This window comes from Dioscorea cayenensis, chromosome 17 (genome assembly GCF_009730915.1).
Source record: "Dioscorea cayenensis subsp. rotundata cultivar TDr96_F1 chromosome 17, TDr96_F1_v2_PseudoChromosome.rev07_lg8_w22 25.fasta, whole genome shotgun sequence".
Classification (NCBI taxonomy): Eukaryota; Viridiplantae; Streptophyta; class Magnoliopsida; order Dioscoreales; family Dioscoreaceae; genus Dioscorea; species Dioscorea cayenensis.
Genome location: NC_052487.1, coordinates 7737544 through 7744861, shown reverse-complemented (window position 1 = coordinate 7744861; position 7318 = coordinate 7737544). Strand labels below are relative to the sequence as shown.

At 31.6% G+C, this 7318-nt stretch overlaps 1 non-coding gene across 1 annotated transcript; it reads left to right on the top strand.

Annotated features, from left to right (window-relative positions):
- Nucleotides 1–72, top strand: TRNAW-CCA. The gene has a single exon. It is a non-coding gene; the product is annotated as a tRNA-Trp (tRNA).
- Nucleotides 73–7318: the final 7246 nt, after the last annotated feature.

Sequence of the window (7318 nt, the reverse complement as noted above, 5' to 3'; positions counted from 1 at the left end):
GGATCCGTGGCGCAATGGTAGCGCGTCTGACTCCAGATCAGAAGGTTGCGTGTTCGATTCACGTCGGGTTCAAAATCCCAAATAAATCCACTATTTTTAAATTTCCTTTTTTTTTTTTTGTTATATGTTTTTTCGCTTCCATACCCTTATAAAATCAGTAATTGTTTTTGTACCTCTTCAATGCACCACAAGTACTGACGTTGGCAATTTTTTTTCATCTTTTAAATTTGTGATAAAAATAATGAAAAGTTGGTGAAGGAAAAAAAAAATCCAAAATCAAATTAACTCAAAGAATTTTCAAATTTGGGGGAATCCCAAACACAACATGCAAAATGTGCACCAATTTCCATTCAAAAATCCCATTACTCGGGTCCATGACTCCATACATGGTTAGCCACCCTCCTTCACCACTTAATTAAACCCTAATCAAGTCCAAGACTTAGTCAACACACTCGTCTATCCCATCCTCATCCTTCTCCACAAAGAAACAAATCCCCCACCCTTTCCTTCACCACCTTCCCCATGGAAATAACTAGAAACCTTCCACCCAATCATCTCTCCCTCTCTTTCTCTCTGTATATATACATCTCAACACCCCAAACAAACATCTCAAACTCCTCAATCTACACAAAACCCAATGGCAAACCACAACAACATACTCCCAAAAATACTAGTAATAACAACACTAGTACTAATAATATTCGGAGAAACAGCAACCGGTGACACGCACACTGAATGCGGTGTAGCACAAACGGCGTTCGGTATGTGCGTGCCTTATGTTTTGGGGCAAGACCCTCAACTGTCTAGCCAGTGTTGCCAAGGCGTGCAATCCGTGCACAGCCTTGCCACCACGCCGGAGTCTCAAAAAAGTATTTGTCAGTGTCTTCGCTTGCTATTGCTTTCTCTTGGCAACATCAACTCTGCTAGAGCCACCACACTTTCTTCTCACTGTGGCACTTCCACCTCTGTTATCCCAACTAGCCTTTCCTTTGATTGTGCCAAGTAGGTTCCTCTCATAATACTTACAGTAATAGTTATATATATATATATATTAGTTATGGATTCGTTATATGATTAGTGATTTGAATTTGATAAATATTATGTGATTAATGTATGTTTAGATTTTTTTTTTCGGCATATAGAATGAATTGACTGCTTTCTTGTGGATTTTGCTTCTACCTCTGTTTTATATCACAAGCAGTATTCCTTTGATTGTGCCAAGTATGTTCCTAACATAAGTAATTGATATAGCTATTTGATTAATATATATATAAGTATTGGTCTTGGATTTATTATATGATTATTGTATATTTTGGCATAGAGAATGAAAAACCCTTTTGTTGTGGATTTTGCAGGCTAGCATGAGGAGCTGTGGTGTTCATGCTTGGACTTAAAGGAAGTACAAACTAGTACATCTAAGTTGTCCTTTGTATTTTACATATGTATAATATTAGGTAGTTTTTGGATGATGCTAAGTTTCTCATTAGTTTTCTTGGAAATTAAGTTTTTAAGGAGAAGTTGGCTTTGTTGTATAAAAAGGAAAAGGGTTTATACTTGGTAAAGAAGATAAGAAGACTCAACTCCTCTTTATTCTTAAAGTGGAGCAAGTACTTCTTGGGATGTGAATTAACTTAGCTGGCTTCACCTTGTGTTTTTTTATTTTTGTGGTTCCTGTTCTTTTGAGTGGAGTTCTTAATTGGTTCTCGATTGTAATATGATGTAAACCAACTAGTCTATGTAAATAAAAAGGGGTTGTTTGTTTGTGAATAAAATAGAGTTGTTGTGATATGAATATTATTTTTGTCGGATTGGACTTATTATTCTTGATTTGGATAATATATATATATATATATATATATATATATATGAGAATGAATCTTGTATGCATGTCAAAATTTAGAGAAATTAGATTTTAAATCTAGAGAAATTATATTAAACTGTTGGATTTATATCAAATAGTTTTGATTAAGTTTTGAATTTATGCAAATGTGCTTATAAATAGTAGTACAGTGAAAAGTAAAATGCACAATATTTTGATTTTGTTTCCGTCACTGTGCTTATAAAAACGCTGAATAACATAACACTCATATAAATGATGGTACAATAGTTTTTGGTATTTTGTTTGTTGCAATAACATGTACATGTTTCTCATATTGGTTTTGTCTCTCATTTTTTTTAAATTTTGGGAATGTTCATATATGAACGTTCCAGAGGATGTTTTCTCTATATATATATTCTAACTTATCAAATGTAATTGGTTTTAAATTTATTTAGTTTGTAATTTCAAAATTTTGGAGAAAAATTAAATATTTTTTTATTTCAATCTGTATTTAAATTCAAGAAATAAATTTTATGTGGACCAAAACAATCAATATAAGAGCACTACCATAAGATTGACAAGCAAGCTTAAAATCATTTAAAGTGGCTTGGGTCATGTCTATTTGTGACTAATGACACGTGGCTAGTTTAATGTGAGTAATCACAAGATTAGTGGGTCTTCTTGTTTAATGGAATTAAAAGAAATTATAGTGACTTGCCTCCAAACATTGAGAGGAAAATATAAGATAGATGATGATAAGGGGGACACTTGTTCTCTTGAAGCAAGTGCAAAAGGATTGATTCTTTCTTCCATCTATAGGACAACAATGTACCAATTATTGTCACAAGTAAGCGTGTTGGACTTGATTTTTAAGAGATAAAACCAACTTGCACATGAGGGCCCTAAATTTTCTTAATACTCAAAATCTTTTTCTTAATTAATCTTAAAAAAAATATTTTTATTAATATTATTTTTATTTTTATTTTTATTTTTATTTTTACTTGTGAGTATCCATCTTATTACTGAGCAAGAGCAAGCTTGTGTTAGCTTATTAGGATTAAATGTGCTTTTGGACTTGTTTGGATTGGCTTTTAAAAAAAGTACTTTTTTTAAGTTTTGTAGAAGCATTTTTGGAAAAAAGTACTTTTAGAGTAAGTTAAGTCATATAAGTGTTTATGCATATTTTTTGTTTAGATGTATTAGATTCAGAAGCACTTTTGCAGTTGTGAAAATGTTTGGATATTTATTTCAAAAGTACTTTTATAGAATTAAATTACTGAAATGCCCATTTTTTGAATTATGATAATAACTCAATAATTATACATTACTCATATGTCTTACTTAACAAATAAATAATATTTGTCACTATTGTTATTATTATAATTAAATGTGTTATTATTATTATTATTATTATTGGGGAGGAGGCTGATTTGAGATGGGGATGAGAGAATTTGGGGAAATATAAAAGCATGTGATTTTTTGGATTGGATGAGAGCATTTTAGTAATTGCACTTAACTAATTAGCTTATCAAAAACAGCTTATTTTCATAAGCTGGTCTTTTGCAGTTTATAAAATAAGCTGCATTTCGACTTATTTCGCAGTTTGAGCTAATCCAAAAAAACCCAGCCAAACACAAATATAAACTTCATAAGCACTTAACTCATAAGTTAAATGCTTTTGGGTCAGCTATAAACTGGTCCAAATAACACCTTAGTTGATCTAGCGTGAGCTTGTGTAATAAAAACACTAGAGCTTGCGGAAGTCATAGTCAGCTTCATGTGGTGTTTGGTGAGTTTATTCTGAACTCTAGAGAGCTTGATTGCCACTGAGTGAGCATACCAACTAAGACTTCACTTGTTGGACGTGTGATTTAAGGTTTTTGGTTTCCTCATCCACATAGCTACTAAGTGAACTCACATTGGGTCCACATAAAAATTGAAGTTGTATAAATTGAAAGCTAATTTGAAATTAAATGTAAATCAATATACACAAAAATGATTAGTTAGGGTTGGATTTGGTGCCATACACCAATTGAAAAAATTAGGTAATTAGTTAACAGTCCATTCCATAGGTTCGGTTCAGATCGATTTGGGATTTTCAGGTTCTAGCCAAGAATCTAATCCACGGCCCATCCTAATAGTTGGTATTGTACACTAATTAATTCCCTTGGTTTGCCATGAGCTAACAAGCAAAAAAAGTGGAATTAATTAACTAGCTACAGGATAGGTTTTGTTCCGATCGAATTGGAATTTTCAAATTCTAGCTTAGAACCTAATTATCCCATGCCTACCCTAATATTTGGTATTGCACACTAATTTATTCACCTGGCTTGCCTTGAGCTTTGAGCTAGCGCTCCACATAAAAAAAATGTAGGTGAAATTAGTTAAGTAGCCATCTAATAGGTTCGGTTCAAAATTGAATTGAGATTTTCAGGTTCTAGCCAAGAACCTAACACATGCCCACCCTAATATTTGGTCTTTTGTACTAATTTATTCTTCTAGCTTGCTTCGAGCTCGTGCGGCCAAAGAAGAAAGTTGGTGGAGATAAGTAAAATAGAAATGTTATAGAAAAAAAAAAATTCTAAAAAAATATTTATAGGGATAAATTTTGTTTATTAATTAATTTTTTATGTGTGTATTTTTGAAAATGTATCTAATTGCTCACTGCAAAAATTTGTAAGCGTTTTCACACCCAATGATCCTAACTGGTCAATCTCTTGAATTAAATCCATTATTGCTTTCTAAATTTTACTAATGTTTATTTTATTCAAGTCCTAGATGGGGGAACTTAAATAAACACATTCATGTAAATATCATGTGTGCGCATGTGTGTATATTGGGATGGCAACGAGTTGGATTGGGTGCGGATTTTATCATGTCCGTACCCGCTACCCCCGCTAGTATACCCGAACCAGAATCCGATAGGTTTTAAAACCCCCAACCCACACCCGCACTTGACAGGTAATCGGGTACCCTCGGGTATACCTGCCCGGGCCTCCATATTAAAAAAAATTAATAAAAAATATTTTTTTTTTATAGAAAAATAACTTAAAAGTAATTATAATATTTTTATAAAATAAAATAAAATTATTATAAAATTATAAGACTAAACAAAGAAGAAAAATAAAAAACCTTAGATTGTTAAGTTGTAGAACATATTAGTATATATATAATATATATAAATATTTTAGTAATTTTAATTTCGGGTCGGGTACGGGTTCGGATACAGGTCGGGTACGGATTTGGATACGGGTCAGATATTAGAATTCCCATACCCGCACCCGCACCCGTTTCATATAAGTCGGGTTTTACCCCAACCCAACTCAAAACCCGGTAAAATCGGGTTTTACCTGTTAAACTTGGGTCGAGTATGGTCAGATTTGGGTATTATTGCCATCCCTATGTGTATATATAGATATTTACTAGAATAACAATAAACAAAATTTAATTTGTGCCAATAACTTAAAAGCTCAAGTTGCCAGCAAACTTTTGGACTTTTGGCATCCAGGGTCCTTCTCTCGTAGATGATGGGATCATATCCCCCAAACATAGATAGGGTGGGTATTTGATATAATTAAAAAATTAGTGTACACCCCTGACACATTTTACATAAATTGGAAGCATCATTGCTCTTTGGATACATAAAGTGATACGGCTTGTTCACTTTCGTTCAAGAAAGGGGAGGTTGAGGAGATAACGTTGCCTCTCAATATTGGCTGGTTAAGGTGATAATTCGTCAATTTTAACAAAAATTATACAAGCTTAAGCTAAATGATCCAATCATAGTTTATAGAGTGGCCTTTAAATTACAAGTTGTTAATTATTCATTTGAGCTCCGCAAGTAAAATATGTCAGTGCGGACTTATCATAACGTGACTGTTATTTACCATATCAATTGTTGCTTCACTTTAAAGTGGAGCAAACTCAACAAGATTGTCTGGTTTTATCAGTCAAAATAAATGCAGTTTTACTCAAAGTGATCAAAACACACACAAATAACACTATTTTAGAATAGTGAGTGGCTTTAGCCACATGTCATCCTAATAATTCTACATTAGATGAGGGTGTTCTTTTCCCTAGTCAAAGCCGTTCAAAAAACCAAAACAATGAATACAGTGATGTCAGGGTCTCCGTCTGTAGATGCGATTTAAAACCCAAACTCTGTATTAACCAAAGTACATGAGTGGACTCTCATTCCTGTCTATATCCATACCCATGATAGTACATGTCATAGTTATTAGACTCGATCCAGACATTATTCTAGACGAGGCTCTCAGTCTCAGATTAATTGGTTTAACTTTTGAGTCATTCTTAATAAAAATATTTTAAAATATTATTTTTAAAATTATATATATTTTTTTAATTATATAATAATATAAAATAATATTTATGAAATTATTAGTTATCAAATAAATAATTTGATGGGAAAAAAATAAAAAAATATTGTTAATCCCTTATTTGAAAGTAGTAGTGAAGAGAATAAAAAACTCAAACTTGACATAATACAAACACATAACAAAACTTACTAGAAAAAAAATCAAATGATAAAAAGATCATTAAAAAAAAAATATTAGCTCGGCAGCAGGATTATAGAAACCCGGCCGATTCACTGGCTTTGATTGGGTTAAAGCGGATCAAACCGAATCAAAGCAGTTGATTCCATAAACGGTCTAATTAGAGACTTGACTGTTTTAAGCATGAGGTCACCAGGTCAACCGGTCTAATCGTTAAGGCCCGATCTGGGTTTAATAATTATGGTAAATGTGTTTGTCAGATTTTGTAAAAAAAAAAAATTGCTCAAAACTAAAAGTTGCTTATGAAGTTATAGTTATTTATATAGCTTCATAAACCTTGCTTATTTGCTTAAATCATCAAAAATCAACTGAAAAATTTGTAAAAACTAAATTATTCTTTATAAACATTGACCATTGTTTCTGGTGAGTAGGTCTAAAACTACGAGATCATCGTAGTCTTGTATTCATTGAAGGTTTTCTTTGCCTCCAAGCCCCTCATAAAATGAAAAATTACTTAAAAGTGGTATTTACTTATATAACCCTATAAACTATTTTTATTTTATTATGTCGTCTTAAACCAAAAAATCAAATTAAAATTTTTATGAAAAGTTATGCTTTACCTTCTTCTCTTTATATATTTTTGAAACAAACCAAAAACTAATGTATTTTTTCATAAAATTTCAGAAGTCCATTTTCAATTTAAAAGTATGTAAACAAATAAAAATATATAAGCAAATAATTTTTTTTAATGTATATAAGCAAATAATTTTTTTTAATGTATATTAGCAAATATCCAGTATTACAGATGTATGCAAGCAAATATATCATGAAGTTATGCTCTCAATAGAAGTGTAGAATTTTTATTTATTTCTTGTATTAATGTTGTACGCAAAAAAAAGGCCCAAATAAAAATAAAATATATCATATATATTTATTTTTAAAAATAAATTGTGTAATTTTAAACTGTTGGCCTCAGAGTTCATTG